We start from the raw sequence: 16,048 nt of genomic DNA, 5'->3' as shown, positions 1-16,048 counted from the left end.
CTGTCCGTCTTCGAGTCACTGTGGTTCAGAGAAATTTAAAAAATTGTTCAGTAGGCATTCAGCCACTGGTACAGGGTACGGCCATTTTCCTTATCTGTCTCCTAACACCTTTAGGAAGACAGCGGAAGCATGCTGACACAAACAGCCCTCCTCACAATCTCCCCAGACAAACACCACACTCACCTCTTCATCTCACACAAAAGACGCATGCTGGAAAACCTTGTCGACTGTTGCCGTATCCTGCAGTAATTACGTGAGGCTGGATTCATTATTGTGTAATGGTTTAATGTCCCTCGATACCTACCACGGGATCCTGCTGGCTCATCGCAGCTCAGCTCCGCAAAGATTAAGTGGAGATTAAAGAGCTGCTTGTACAATAATTCCAGTATTTTTAAGACTATGTTTTCTTGGTATAAACACTTGGAGAGGTTTGGTCTTTGTCCATTGGGTTCTTGGAACATTAAATTGTGCTTTTGGTCATTTCAAGGTCAAAAAAGATTAGTTACCACAAAGAATGTGTTTAAATATATTAGCTGATGAGGCAGAAGATGTCTTGTACAGTAGATTTGCTTAGTATCTGGTTGTACCACAGTTGGAGCCTCTTGCAACAGTAAGAAGTCAGAGATGGTGTTACAGGTGTGTTTGCTGTCTACTAACTCTGGCACACGTGTTGATGAGAGGTGGCAAGTTTTGAGTTCCTGGGTTTGGTAATCAGCGCAAAAGCGAACTGCACCCAAGAGATCTAAAAAGAAGACTAGCAAGGGCCCAAAGCATAGTGCAAAACATGACCAAGCTATGGAAAAGTAAACTTCCTTCATCCCTCAAGGTCAGACGACTGAGATAAACAATCTTTGGTGGGCATTTGTCTCGAAGTCTAACTTTAACATTCTATGTTTTGCTGCTTTTTTGTTTTGTCGCTTCTCAGCCTTTTGGCTAAAATCAAGTGTAGTATCTGTTCTTAACAATTTAATATCTGAAACGTCCCCTACCCAGGGACCGTATATTAAATTGATTTGTGGAACAGGGAGATGGAAAAGGGGCTTCTTGCATATCCCTCAGGATTAGCATCCGTCCGTCCGTCCGTCCGTCCGTCTGTCCAACCAACCAACCAACCAACCAGATTCCTTTTCCATCCTTTCATCTGTCCATCCATCCATCTGGTCATTCCAGACTACCCTCTAGCTGCATTTTAAAGTTCCTCCTCGGGGATCCTGAAGTGCTCTCAGGCCATAGTTTAGCAAACCCTCCAGCAAGTTCTATCCCAGAGTGTCCTTCCACCTGGATGCGCCTTAAAAAAAATCTTCAAAGGAAAACCCCTAGGAGGCATCTGAAACAGATTTCTTTTGGTGTGAAGAAGCAGCAACTCTCCGTTGAGCTCCTCACCCTGTCTCTAATTCTGAGCCCAGCCACCCTACAGATGAAACTCATTTCAGCTGCTTCTGTTCACAATCTCACTTTTTCATTCACTACCCAAATTCTAGACTATAGATAAGGGTCATAACTGGTTAATTGGTAGTTTTGCTTACCCTGTCCATCTCACACTCAATTTTACTCTCACTCAAGATCCTGAGTTACTTAAACTCCTTTGCCGCCCCCGCCCCATGTTCACATCCACTTTGATTTTTCTTTCCACGCTTCACGAATCTTTACAAGAAAATAAACTAATTTCCCAGCAGCAGTATCTGTGTGTGGTTGACAGGCAACAGTGAGCACATTCAGCAATCCAAGCTGTTCCCTTGTCTGCTCGGGGAAAAAAAAAGTTTCCTTCAAGGACGCGAATATTGGCCAGTGTTGGATTTTCACCTTGGGCTTCGCTTCAAAGATATTACTAGCTGCTCTTTGTCCTCTATAATCCATTGACAAAATTTACAAAGGCTGATGCACAATTCCAATTTCCCGAGGAACAACAAGGACAGTTGGTGGATAAAGATCCCGGCGGTTTACTTGCCAAATGAGAATGCATCACATGGCGACTTGGCCGGCAGCAGTGAATGGACAAAAAAGAAGGACAGCCAAAGATTCACTTAAAGAATGACCCACCTCACTCAAACAGCGTGTACTCTGTTTGTACAGACAAGAAACAGGTAGGAAACTGAATGCAACTGAACTAATTACACAACAAGGCCAATGTTCATGTTCCTGAGATTCATCCGGAAGGACACCGACCATGACTAAGGACTCTTGAGTTTAATAACCATCAAATTGCTGCTCCTAGAGATTAAGCTGGGATTACTTTGCTTCCTGTCCATGTATAAGGTCAGCGACCTACTTTTAAAGCTCTTGTCGATGTGGACATTTGATGATATGCCGCAGCACAGCCCGAGTGTGGCCTTCTAATTAGACTCTATTGAATGTATTGCATTTCAAATGAGGTGGAAGCGTACACGCGGACGCACCGGCATGTGTGAGCGTTCAAGAGTGCGACACCTCTCCGGAGAGGTACACAACCCACAGGCAGATGTTGTTCATTAATAATTATTACCCATCAGCCTGACGTGTGAAACCTGAAGATGCTCAACACTGCCTCCCACAGCTCTATGACTACCACTGACTTGTGAGGCTGAGGGACGAGATGAAGTTATCTGTGTTTAACTTTACACTGAAGTCCTGCTGCAGAACATTACACCGGAGTCTTTCTTCGCCGCGGTGCTGCTGAGAGATAATGCAGACTTACTAATTGAGTGTTTTCGAGGGAGCCAGAGGGCTAATAGAAGTTTTTGGGTAATAAGGCGGTGAATTGAACAGGCTGCTCTTCGTTCTCACCTCACTGTTTCCAGGAAAAAAAGAAAAGAGAAGAGCTGGCAGCTGTTTGAAGGCTAATACTGGCAGCTGTTTGCAGCAATGCATTGATGAAAGGACACTGCGCAATAGGGCCTAATAGCTGTTGGTGTTTTGACTAGACTTTTTCAGCAGGCACTGTTTCATACACAGACAGGTGATCAATGACTCATCTTTAATTCATGTAGCTATAATCACTGAAGCATTATCACAGGTTACATAAAGGCTTACAGGAGGCGCAGTAAAGATCAGTGGTGTTTTTTTAATAAATGAGCCGCGCTGCAGGACAAATATTGAAAGTTTTATTCATTATCATGAGTTAGAACCTGAGTCCACACATGTAGTGATTATTTTCATCTGATTGTTGGCTTCCCCACAGGACGCCATTTTGAGCGTTTTGATGAATCATAATCTTTTAACTTTCTTCCGTTTAGAAAAATACAGATAACGTGACGAAGGACTCCAATGGGTAAAGGAGTTTTCCATGAAAACTCACACTTTTATCCATGTGCTAACATAACTGCACAAGGGTTTTCTAATCATCAATGAGCCTTTCAACACCATTAGCTAACACAATGTAGCATTAGAACACAGGAGTGATGGTTGCTGGAAATGTTCCTCTGTACCCCTATGGAGATATTCCATTAAAAATCAGCTGTTTCCAGCTAGAATAGTCATTTACCACATTAACAATATCTGGACTGGATTTCTGATTGATTTATTGTTACCTTCATTGAAAAAAAAAACTAATTTTCTTTCTTTCTTAATTAAGTGACCACAAACTTCTGAACGATATTGTAGGTGCTTTTCAAATGCTTAGGATATTAAATTTGCTGTAAAATATCAAAGGTGAGTCTTACATTTAAACATTTCTCCTTTCTGAGCATCATCAGCAGATCTCTTGGCCCATTTTTTGGTGTTATTTTGCTCTCAGACTTGGTTGCATTCTTCATACACATGTAAGAAAAAATTGTACAAGCTAGCAGCGATAGCTTTAGGGGATGTCTGTCAGTCAGTCCACTGCTTTAGTCCAGACTGAAATATTTCAACAAATACTGGACAGATTGCCGTGGAATCTGTTGTAAATACCAATGGTACCTACAGGATAAATGTTGTTGAATCTAATGATCTCCTGACTTTTCCTCTTGTGCCACCTTGAAGTTGACAGTCAGGAGTTTGGTACACATTTCCCTGGACCCAATAGAATGAATTCTAGTGTCTTTTATGATCCTCCTTTTTTTTTTTTTTTTAATCTAGCGCCATCATTTGCTGAACATCTGGATTTTTTTCAGCAGCTTGGCTAATAACATTCCCATCTGCCTCACCAGTAGTCTCTGTTTAATGCTACGGAGCAAATTTAGCATGCTAAGGTTGGCATGATAAAGTCATACCACCTATAAATCAGCATGTTAGCATTTGTCAAAGCATCACTTTGTCCAACTCCAGCCTCACAGTGTGACTGTGTACTTTTGTTAAACATACATATATTTTGCTTTTATCAGTCCCGAACGCAATCTTCTCTACATTAACATTATTGGCTGCTGTTGCCATGTGCCGCACACGAACGCAAATGTGTTTTTGATTTGATTTTTTTGCTGTGTTTTAGTCAACAGCTGGACAAGTCATTTTTAACCATACTGTAATTGTGAAGTGCATTTTAAAAAGGGAACAAAAATGAGCCCCAAACTGAAATATGAATGGTGCAGAACTATTTAAGCTCATTTGACACAGTGGATAATAAAGACCACACATAAGAAAGTTATTTATTATACAGTGCCACAGTCTGCAGCAGTGCGTCTGCAGATCTTCATAGAAGAGCCATTAAAGTCCCTAAAAGAGCTATTAAGAATAAAGTGGCATCCATTTAGAGGTCCCCTCCTGTGAGTTGCAGGAAAGATGATGACAATAGGACAAGAGAGATAGTATATGTAGTCTCCTGCTCCATTTGCACAGACTGGAAATATCTGCGGAAGACTAAGATAAGATGATGAGACAAAGTGAAGCTACAGTTCAGGAACTTCTTTAGAATGAAACAAGTCATTATCAAAAAGGGTTTCTGAGTATTTTCCACAGCTTTTTAAATAGTTGTTAATGAATACACTTATTCCAGGGATCCCTTGGACTTTTACAAATGAGGCATCGCGTCTTTTTTTTTTTCATCGTGCTGGGCTTTTCTGGTGCTGTTTCCTTGCTTTTGTTCACAGTCATCATTCTAGAAGTAGACAGCTGCAGCACACGGGGGATTCTGTTCACGCCTTAATGACCAGAAAGAAGTAATCATGATTGTCTCTGCAGCACCAGCACTATTAAATATGATGCAGAAACACAGCCGGTACAAGTACTTCACTTTCCTAAATAAAGATTTCATCATATTTTGCAGCATCTTGCATCATGGCATCCTCATTTTCAGTCAAAATCACCTCCAGAGAGAATCAGGGGGAAAGAACAACCCTGGACATTTGACCCTTGCTGACTCTGCTGCTCGACAAATGAACATACATATAGATATAAATATATAAGAAAACAGACATCTACCTCGCTTTTTATGGTGACTATTTGTCATTCAGCGCTAAATATTTCAATATTTCATTGATTCTGTACCCCGTCATCAGTTGTTCCGGCAGTCAAACAGATGGTGTCATGCTGCTGCTGCCTTCAAGTGCTCTTTTAAAGTAGTTGCCTCCAGATAAACTGTGTGTTTTGGTGCAGTGGCTGGATAGAAACTGCACATTAGGTGTTTTAATTTGCTCACGAAAACAGTTACGGTATCTGCCAGACTCCGTAACATCTAAGGATGCGTGAATTGATTTTTAACATCTATGGGGCAGAAGAACGTCAACACTGTGAGGGATACAATGAGTGTGCATCATCCCCAGAATGACTGTTTAATCATTTGTGAAACACGAACCATGGACTGATGGATCCTTCTGCTCTACTTTGTGTGGGTGTGTTGCTGCTTGTGGCTTATTAGTTTCTTGTGTGATGCAGAGGTTTATGAGACTGCATCCTACACACTCAGAAACTATATTCTACATATTATTTAATTTTTGTGAACTTGGACCTCTCAGAAAATCCTCCTCAACATGCACAATTTGAGTAAGTAGCTGTATATCTTTGAACTTATCAGCTATGGCTAGCTAGCGGTTTAGCCCTCACCCTGACACTTCATAAAGACATAATGTCCATTTTGTGAATGTCCTTAAAGAAAATATTAGAAGTTTTACTGATTTGTGTGTAATCACTTTAGATATTTTAGAGATTTTTTGGAAGACTTTTTCTCATTTTTTGAACACATTTACAAGAATTTTCTTGCCAAATTTGAGGGATTTTTTAAAATAAAACTTTTAAGGGAAACTTTTAAGGAATTATTGGAATTTTTTCCTGAAGATTTTGCAAATTTTCAGAAATTTGGGAATTTTTTTGCTGAATTTTTGGAATTTTTTCAGACAAGGAAACAATATTTTTTGGTGCCCATAAATTAAGACAACAGGAGAGAATTGATAAATTACAGCTTTTTTCACCTCTGTCCGACAAGATTGTCTATTTTTTTTAAAGACTACCACCTTGTGTGTCATGTTCCCATTTTTATACTCTCAGCTTTGGTCCGTATAATATTTTCAGCAACAGTTCAAGACAGGATAATATCTTGAATAACGAGTGCTGTACTGCTGCCTGGTGCTTCAAAATGAATGAATCACTGCTTTTCTAACAGGGCACTGTGTTTTTTTTTTCTCTTTCCAGTATCGTTTTTTTCAGTCCCACTTGTGCGATTTCTACCCTGCTGCTTTTCCATGTTGTGGTCTTTTCACAAACAGTGTGTCGATTCAGGCTGAGTGTATAAAAAGAAAGATTAGACAATGGACCAGTAGTCCTCTCGTGACTATCCCTTCACATTTTCCCTCTGCGTAGTGTCTACGACTAAAGAAACAACACATCTGAATACATTTTTGCCCTTTTGTTTGGCTCGTCTTTGTTTCATCACAGGGTCACAGGTCCACCGGCTCAGCAGGGAAGCTCCTAGTACTCCAGATGGCCATTCAGCCTGTGATTGCATCCCAGCCAGGTTACAATGAAAGTGTGATTTTTGATTATTAAACCACCCCACAGAGAGCATTAACACGTCTGAAAAGCAGCCATTGTAGTGCGCTTGTAAACAGATCCGCTGTCTATTTAAACACAGACGGTTATCGGCGACCTTCCTTCATGTGTCCCATATTAAACGTGTCTGCCGATGATTAATTTCCACTTGAGCACTGCTGGTAAAAGTATCTGCTAGTTCTGTGTTGATGATGACATGTCCTGTAATTGACTGTGATTAATAGTTGCCACGGAATTGCTAATGTGCCCCAAAGGCAGAGCTCTGAGCTGGTCGTATTACCAAGTGATGATTAAATGTCCTCGCTGTGGCCTCCAGGGAGCTGTAGGCCATGACAGTGTGTCAGAGGACAGCGAGGGAATCTTCCATCTCGGTCCTCCATTAGGGAGCACAACGGCCGTCTCGTCGTCATAATCTTGGGTCAGATTCGATAAGAAGTTGGCTCACGTCACTTTGTCTGCTTGAATTAGAACTTGCTTACTGATACATTATCTAATTAGGGTGACTGAGTTCAAACACTTAACTCACATTAGGTCAAGCGTGTGTTCAATTAGCTGCACTGCCTGTCTAAATTTACTTTATTGTTGCGGTTATTTCTGACCGCTTTCATAGTTACTGCTGTCAAAGTTCTCATAAACCGACTTTACGCTTCCTGCTCTGCAACAAACAGCAGACTGACAAGCTTAGCTTCTAGCTAGTGAGCATAGTGGAGCCTTTAGCAGTTTAGCAGCTAAAGAGACAGAAATTCCCATCAGGAGCTGGAGGAGACCAAAACTAGAGCTAAACTGGAGCTAAAATGAAGCATCATTCCCAATAAATAATACTGACAAACTTGGACTGACAAATTTAGCTACTAGCTGATGAGCAGAGTGGAGCCTTTAACAGCTAGAAAGTCAGATATTCCCCTCAGACACTGGAGGAGACCAAAACTGGAGCTAAAATAAAGCACCATTCCAAATAAATAACACTGGCAAACTTAGACTGACAAACTTAGCTACTAGCTGGTGAGCAGAGTGGAGCCTTTAACAGCCAAAAAGCCAGATATTCCCTTCAGGAGCTGGAGGAGACCAAAACTGGTGAAAAAATTAAGCACCATTCTAAACAAATAATAATTTAATTTTGAAATATTAGCTGAAAAACGGATTATGGAGTTTCACCTGCCCCAGAGTAGCCCTTTGAAAACATCAAACCCCCAAAAATTTGTCACGTGGCACTTCCGCTTTGGTATAACTTTTTTAGCCGCTGTTGAAGAGAAAAAGTCCCTTGGCGTCAACTTTGGCCATGACAAGTTTGCAGAAAAAGCTAAAAAAAAAAAGTCAGCTATTCCCTACAGGAAGGTGGAGGAGGTCAAAACTGGCACTAAAATTGACCACCACGCCAAATGAACAATCATGTCATTTGGACATAACTCTAAAAGGGAATATGTTGTTTCCACTGCCCCTGAATGCCCTCAGACTTCACAAATAGCACCTTGTATATGACTTCTGCCTTGCAACTCACTTTATTTATTTAACCTGTAACCTCTTCTTGCTAGTTACCTCAGCACCTCTTCTGATGTAGAAACCTCACTCCCCCAGTTTCATGCAGCGTGTTTGAATCGGATGAAAGCAGTGTTTCATTCAAGTTGGAGGACCACAGTCAAAGGATTATTTCCACATGTAGCAAAAACATGATGTAACACTTCAGTATGCTGTTCCCGACTTGTTTTTTGAGCCTGTTGAAATATAAAATGACACCAAAGGCAGCCATGCATCTCATCCATCTCATTATCATTAAAATTTTTGCTCTTTTGATGGATTTAAGCGTGTTCTCTCCCAGAAGGGCGTCCGTGCTGAGTAGCTGCAGGAGATGAGTCTCTTGAATTTGCACTCCATATACTATCAGAAGTCCCATTAATAATTTTCACAGCATCCTCCCCAAAAAAGAGGGAAACCAGCCAATCTACTAAATTTGCAAATAAAACTCACATGAATAATGTCCACTACATCCCCACTAATTTATACCAGGGAAGGCGCTAAGCGGCAGGTAAAAACTAAAGAATACCAGCTACAGCACCAAGCATATGCTGGGCGGGATGCAATTTATGGGCAGACTCACACATTAATTATTACAAAGAGTCAAAGAAATTATACTTTTCTTGCAGATGAGGATCTTTACAGTGAGTTTTCGCTCTGTACTGAATTAGGAATGCATAAATTACCTCACAGTGTGGTAACGTTGTGTTAGATTCATGAAGAATTCAGACTTTGTGAAGTAAAGGTATCATTGTCACAGTAGAGGATGCTCAAAGACGTTTACATTATTAACCCTGTAGGACCCAAATATAGGAAAAAATTCTCAGAAAATAAAGAAAATATACAAATATATATTTATATACAACACCTAATATAGAAAAAAAGGATAAAAATATAAATAATAATAATGATAATAATATATAAACCCAAATATAGAAGAGAATGAGTAAAAATATAGAAAAAAATTAATCGTACAATCAGAAATATTCTATACACACACACACACACATATATGTAACCCCAAATATAGAAGAATTGCAAAAAATAAAATAAAACTAAACAATAGTAGTAATAATAATAATGATAATATTAATAATAATATACATCCAAATATAGAAGAAAAAATAAAACTGATGTTGTATTTCTCTAGCATTAAGTTTTACAGGGTAAACAAGGAATATCCATCTTACTTTTTAGTAGAAAGCAGCCAGAACATTTAAACTTCACTCAGAAAGACGTCTTTGAAACATGCTGATGTACTTACTAATAGTTTTTGCTTTAAAGAGGCAAAATATGATCCCAGATAATTACTTTAGAAAGAATATTACTGAACTCACACTGCAGTTAGTTTTGAAAATGCTTTTGGGGATTTTTGCTCATCACATATACAGCGTAAGAATAACTTACCAAAGTTAAATTACATCAAAGTTAACTGTTCTGGGTCCAATAACTCAACCTCTACCCCTGTGGCTTTCCGTTATTAGGAACATTATTACACCGTGCTTCATTATACCTGATGAAAAAAAGACTGTGAAGTGAAATATTTTGGAAAAGCTATCTTAACCTTGACAGAGAAAAATAATCTGGCCATGAAAGTTGACTTTAAAGAGCTTCATTTGCTGAGTTGTAGAAAGTGCAGTTCAGGTGAGACGGCTTCACTTTGTCAGTCTGTACACTTCAATGGCTGCAGGTCTTCATTAGTTTGGAATAAAGACGCTTTGCTGAAGTTCCTGAGATGTTAGAACTCAGAGGAGAATAGGTTTTTATCTCTAATGACTTGTTAGGTGGGAACTATAAACTCAGTTAAAACATCAAACCCCAAACTTGCATTAGTTCTGCTTATAAAGTAGTGCTAGAGGAAGACAGGGTACCAGGAGTTTTTGGCATCCTTTTTTTCAGCCCCAGGGTTTGCCGCTTGCAAACGAAGCATTTCAGGCAGGTGTAGGCTGTTAGAGAGAAAAAATCCCTTCGGTGTGGACTTTGGGCTTTACAAGTTTACATGCAGAAAAAAGTTATAAAAGGAAAACTCCAAACAGAATATGGACTCCTTATGAACAGTTCAGCTTTACTTTGACCTAAATGCTAACCCTAGCATGCTAACTTATAATAATCTTAACGTGTGGATGTTTAGCACATATAATGTCTGTTTAGCGCAATAGCAACCAGCTATTTAGCAATAAATGGAAAGTACAGCTGGGACTACTATTAGCTCTACAGGTATTTTTTTAGCCAAAATAAAGGATGAATTGAAATTTTCACCCAATTGGGGCCACATTCAGTCCAATTTGATCCCAAGTAGGCCACACCAGTAGCCTAGCCGCGCTAGACCCATGTTCTGAAGGCACAAGGGTCTAGGCACGCTCGACAGGGAGGGAACGAATAGGCTCCTAGAGCGCCGGAAATCAGAGGATGCGGTAGTTCGGTGAAGCCTTATTTATACAGTCAATGGGTGAAGCTCAAGTATATTACAGACATGTTAACAGAAAGATTATTCAGAGTCGGTGCTAATGGAGCTCAACGACTGTTGTCGTTTTTGTTGTCGACCCTGACAGAGAATTAAATTCATTGCCGTGGGTTGTCTAGCACGGCTAGGCTAGTTGTTTCCGGTTGATTCTGTCAGAATTGTCTTCCCTCTGTCGTCACTTAGTTACGCCCGCCTTCTGACTCTACACTTCATGGTGATTCGTCCGGCCAGTTTTAGGAGCATCCAACCTCGAGCCTTATGGAGGGTAACTAGACCCACCCTGGCAGAGAATTAAATTCGTTGCCATGAGTTGTCTAGCACGGCTAGGCTACCAGACCAGTAAAATCATAACACAATAACTGATAAATAACCAAATGTTTTCTTTGTTTTAGTGCAAAAAAGTACATTCTGACAATATTCACATTTAATAAACTATCTTTTATATAAAACATTGAGAACAGCCTGAAAATTGTTACGCAAAATAAGTGAAATTTCAACAACATTATGCCTCAGTTTGTCATTTGTGTATCACAACTTCCAGATCACAGTGTGTCAGAGGAAGAAAACATTTAGTCACAGGTGTCTGGAACTGAACAATGTAGTATTTTACAACTTGTCAAGATCTAGAAATTATTTTAAATTCCCATTTGTTTCATTATATTCTCATTTTCCTCATTTTGTGTCTCATTTTTGTAATAGTTTGTCTTGTTTTTGGTTTGGCTTTTTGGCTTTTTTTTGTTGTTTTGATCATAAAGTTTTGTTCAGTTCCAAATAGCTGTGATTAAAATTTAGAGTTATGGTTATTTATATGTTAAAATGCTGTGAATTTACTGGTCCGGCCCACTTGAGATCGAATTGGGCAGAATGTGGAACCTGAACTAAGATGAGTTTGACATCCCTGTCTTGGAATCTGGCCCATGCTTTGTGACTAAGATTCCACTTCACCAACTGACCTGAGGAAAATAAAAACTCAGTGCATAAATAATAACAGAAAACAGTCATGACTGGCAGTTCTGTGGCAGCTCCAGGTATATTTATGATACAGAATTAGATTCCCTGAATTTTCTACACCCTATAATGCAGACTATATTAGCTCAGTAGCGTTTAGCTAGAACCTCAAGCAGGCGGAATAAATTGAGCATAAAGAACCTTTCCACTCCAGGTGCTCTTGAGCTCCCCACGCTGCTCAGTGTGTGTTTACGCCCTGCGCTACTGACCTGAATATTAAGAGGGAAAATGAGACATTAATAAACATTGAAGAGATAAAACAAAAATGCATTTAGAGTACAAAATACCGCTCTCTCAATGGGAAATAATACGAGCAGCCCATAAAACAGACAACAGATAACCGCTAACTCCAAGAACTGACAACGCTCTCCTGGGGTTTGTGGAGCTCGAAAACAGAACTATAAAACCTCACAGCATCCATAAATAACAGACCGCATGTTGGGTTTTAGTTTTTTGGTTTTTTTTACCACAGCTAACATTAGAGGCAAACAGTCAAACCACCGCTGTCCCTCTGTAGCTGATAATCAAACCTGATTTGCCTTCATTAATTATTTCTGTGACTTTGGTTTTGTCAGCAGGACAACATTTGCTCATATCTCCTTTGCTGTAATTATCTATGCAACGCTCCTTTGGGGTTCAGGCTTCATCTCATCTGAACTAATCACAGGATGCAGCTTCGCGTCTTCCTTTCTCCTAGCCAAGTGTTTGCCTCTTGGAAGGACTCATTACAGAGCAAAACTTTGCTGCTTTTTCCTTGTGAAAAACAGTGGAAGCAGCATGGAGCGAAAACTTCCTGCTGTCACAAAAAAAAACACATTCTGTCATATAACAGCTACAAAACACTGAACTGCCTTGTCCTCATCCGGTGCTACATTACAGTCAGTTAATATGTAACCAGTCATTAAATATAAATAACTCTTTTCACCGTTGACTGCACAGAATATAGCTAAATGGCTATATCATGAATGCTGATTTAGGGTCTGCTAGAACATGTTTATATGCTTTGATAATAAGAAAGCTCATTATTTTCCTCTTACTGTACGCTGCTGCAGCATCTCTCAGAAAAGCCTGGACTTCAAATGAGCACTGACTACACTAAAAGATGGATGTCACTTAGAAAAGATGACATCACTCATCGGTCTCCATCTTAGCAGTGTGACTCGTAGCCAATGCAAAAATGTACAAAGAGGTGGAGCTGAGGTGGACCACGCAAACATCTCTGGGTCATGGACTGTCCTGTGATGGCACCCATCTGTCATTCAACATGGACACGACCGAAATTACACTGTACTTTATTCCTTGATGGAATTTACTAGATAATACATCATTATGTATTTTATACACGTTTTAACTCTAGTCTTCAGTCTGATAGCGTTTGCCAAAATTATTCCGCCAAGGAACGGCGGAGTTATGTGACGATCGGCGTACGTTTGCCTGTGAATCTGTCTGTCCATGTGAAGCATTACTCAAAAATGGACTAACAGATTTGGATGAAATTTTCAAGGAAGGTCAGAAATGACACGAGGACCACCTCAATAAATTCTCACAGCGATGCGGCTTATAGTCTGGATCCACGGCTGTAACCATGACGTGATCACTGTGTCTGTTCCCTGCCCTCACATGATTGCAGTCCGACTACAAAATGACTGTGATTTATCAGCTGAAAATCATACAAGGAACTACTGATTAACCTGTGGGGTGTTTCTGAGTCTCATCAATTCCTGCCACCTGCTACATATTTAGGTCATGTATGCAGCAAACCCCAACCAGACAGTGGTGAAGCTCCTGATATTTCGCAAAGCGTTTATTTCCATTCAGTCGTCAGCCTTATTTTGAACACAAATTCACCTTTCTGTCCTTCATTCCTTTCTTCAGGAAACACTTCAAGAGTTGGTCCCCATTCCAGCTCGGTGCTATAAGTTTAGACACGTGGAACCGTTTTCTGTCATCTTTACGTGAATTTTTGAGCTTTTCGGCAGCGTCGTCGTCATGTCAAGAAACTGCTTCTTAGATAAACACTTCCTGTGCCGCTGGAGTGGTGACAAAATAAAAGCCCACAACAGTAAAAGAACACCTTCAAAATAAAAGCATGGATGGAACGGTTATTTTTACACTAGCAAAAAAAGGCTTGCCAAAAGTGATAAACTGATCAACAGACCTTTAAAAGAGTAATTTACATGTGATTCAGTATAAATACATAAGGTGTGCATGCCTGTGCTCAGCACAAGGTCATTTTTTATTAAAGATTTCATCCGTCAGAAATGATGCATCAGCTGAGCAGCCTTGGTGGAGTACTGCTCTCTGAGTGCCTTTCTAGTTATATCATGTTTTACTTTTAGGGTATTGCACCCCAAAAATATTACACTACAGTTGCTAGACTGGGCAGAAGTTCAAACTGAGAAAATAACTAAAATTCTTACCTTTGGCTATGGAATGTTTGGCATTCATAACTTCTACATTGCTAAATAATTGATTTATCAACGAAACATTCCAACATTTTTGTCACTCTGGTTGCTTAAAGGATAAAATGTACAATTTTCCTTCAGATTGATACAAAGAAGCACCTTTTTCATTTGCCAGTGAGTTCCAAAACAGTTTCAAATCAATAACAGTAGTTGGATTTGGATCTTTATTAAGACTAGTGTCCGTGGTTAAAAGGAACCACCACCGGTACTACTCTGATGTTTTGTTGACCCATCCAGCCACCCCGGCTTCATCAAACTGCGCCACTGTCCTAGAATCACACAATCCTAGAATCAGAGCATGTCTTATTTGTTTTTAACTATTTATTGGTATATTTCATTCTTTCTCAAACGTCTTTGAGGCTCCCTGGGGCCCAACTGCAAACTTTGCTGTGAGCAGCGAGCTCCGTTTTCGTCTGAACACTGTGAACTCTGTCAGAGGCCGTTAGTTTGACAGATGAAGAACCTTAAGCTCAGACTCACCGCATCCCTCTGTCCAAGAAATAAGGTTTCAAGATGGTCCGACTTTCCTCAGTCTGGGTATTTTTGGAATAAACAATCAAACTAGATCAGAAAATGAGTGTGTGTGTGTGTGTGTGTTTGCTGTTGACTGCAGCTCACACTCACAAATCCTCACACGTTTTGTTATATTTGCATCCCACTTGAGACGGAGTGCACTGTCTTAGCTCAGTGTGAATATTCCTCCATCCCACTGTAACCTGCAGTGTTCCAGTAAACTGAGTAAATAATTAGATCAGTGGGGGTTCACATTTTTCTCAGAAATCAACCCTGCAGGCCCAACGCTGCAATATTTTCCCTCTCAGAGCAACGTCGTTATTCTTTAATGCATCGGTAATGACCTCATCGATAAGCCGCTGAGAAGCAGTCTAAATCAGAGAATTATGACTCTCTAAATGTCAGTGCTGAATATCTGCCACTGTACTGCAGATGTGTTGAGCAGAATCTGAAACAGACACCTCCTCTGGTGAGAAATTTCCGACTCTCATTCATTGAATTCTCCTGCTGCACAAAGACAGTTTGAAAAAGAAAATTAATTCAACGCATTTATCAAGGAAAATAGCCGACAATGTCCTCTATGCTGCCTAGAAATTAAGGTTGGCTTAATCTCTGAGGCTTTTCTTTTCTTTATTGCACATAGATGCTCAGTTACAAGGTTCTTTGTGCGACTCCTCAGAACCTTGGGAAAGATATGAAATGATTTTCTCATTCAGGAATAAACTGAAACTAGGCTTTAGCTCTGCAGACGTGTAATCATCACAGCAGTTGTTGAGCAGCAGGGATGAAATGGTAAGAATGAAGACATCACGTTTGATGTGTAAAAACAGAAAATACATCTTAAAACATTGTCCTAAAATGCTGTGAAAAAGGTTCTAAAGAGGTTGATCTTGTGGTCAGAATTCTAGTCATGGATGAAATTATTGGCACTCTTGGAACTTTTCCAGAAAATACACTATTTCTCCCAGAAATTGTTGCAATGGATAGCCCTTTCAAAGTTGCATCTCTTGTGACAGAACATCCACAGGTTTTAAAGTTCACACTCTCACTGACAAAGATATTGTAGATTTTCTATGGCTGTTTGGATGGTAACATAAGGTAACAGTGAGACTTGAGGACATAACCAATATCTCATGACAAAATTAGGTGAGAATAAGAGCTTAGACGACTGAGTGCTTTGCTGAAAGAGATATGATTGGGCTAAGATTCA

General features: G+C 39.9%; 1 protein-coding gene and 1 pseudogene across 1 annotated transcript in view; both read left to right on the top strand.

Moving 5' to 3' along the window:
• Positions 1-16,048, top strand: part of LOC110966716 (ankyrin repeat and BTB/POZ domain-containing protein BTBD11-A-like) — a 268,915-nt gene that overhangs the window by 197,658 nt on the left and 55,209 nt on the right.
• On the top strand, positions 914-1,078 carry LOC127537290 (uncharacterized; annotated as a pseudogene).

The sequence above is a fragment of the Acanthochromis polyacanthus genome, chromosome 1 (genome assembly GCF_021347895.1).
Source record: "Acanthochromis polyacanthus isolate Apoly-LR-REF ecotype Palm Island chromosome 1, KAUST_Apoly_ChrSc, whole genome shotgun sequence".
Classification (NCBI taxonomy): Eukaryota; Metazoa; Chordata; class Actinopteri; family Pomacentridae; genus Acanthochromis; species Acanthochromis polyacanthus.
The sequence above is the reverse complement of the archived record's forward strand: the minus strand, read 5'-3'. Positions and strand labels throughout refer to the sequence as shown.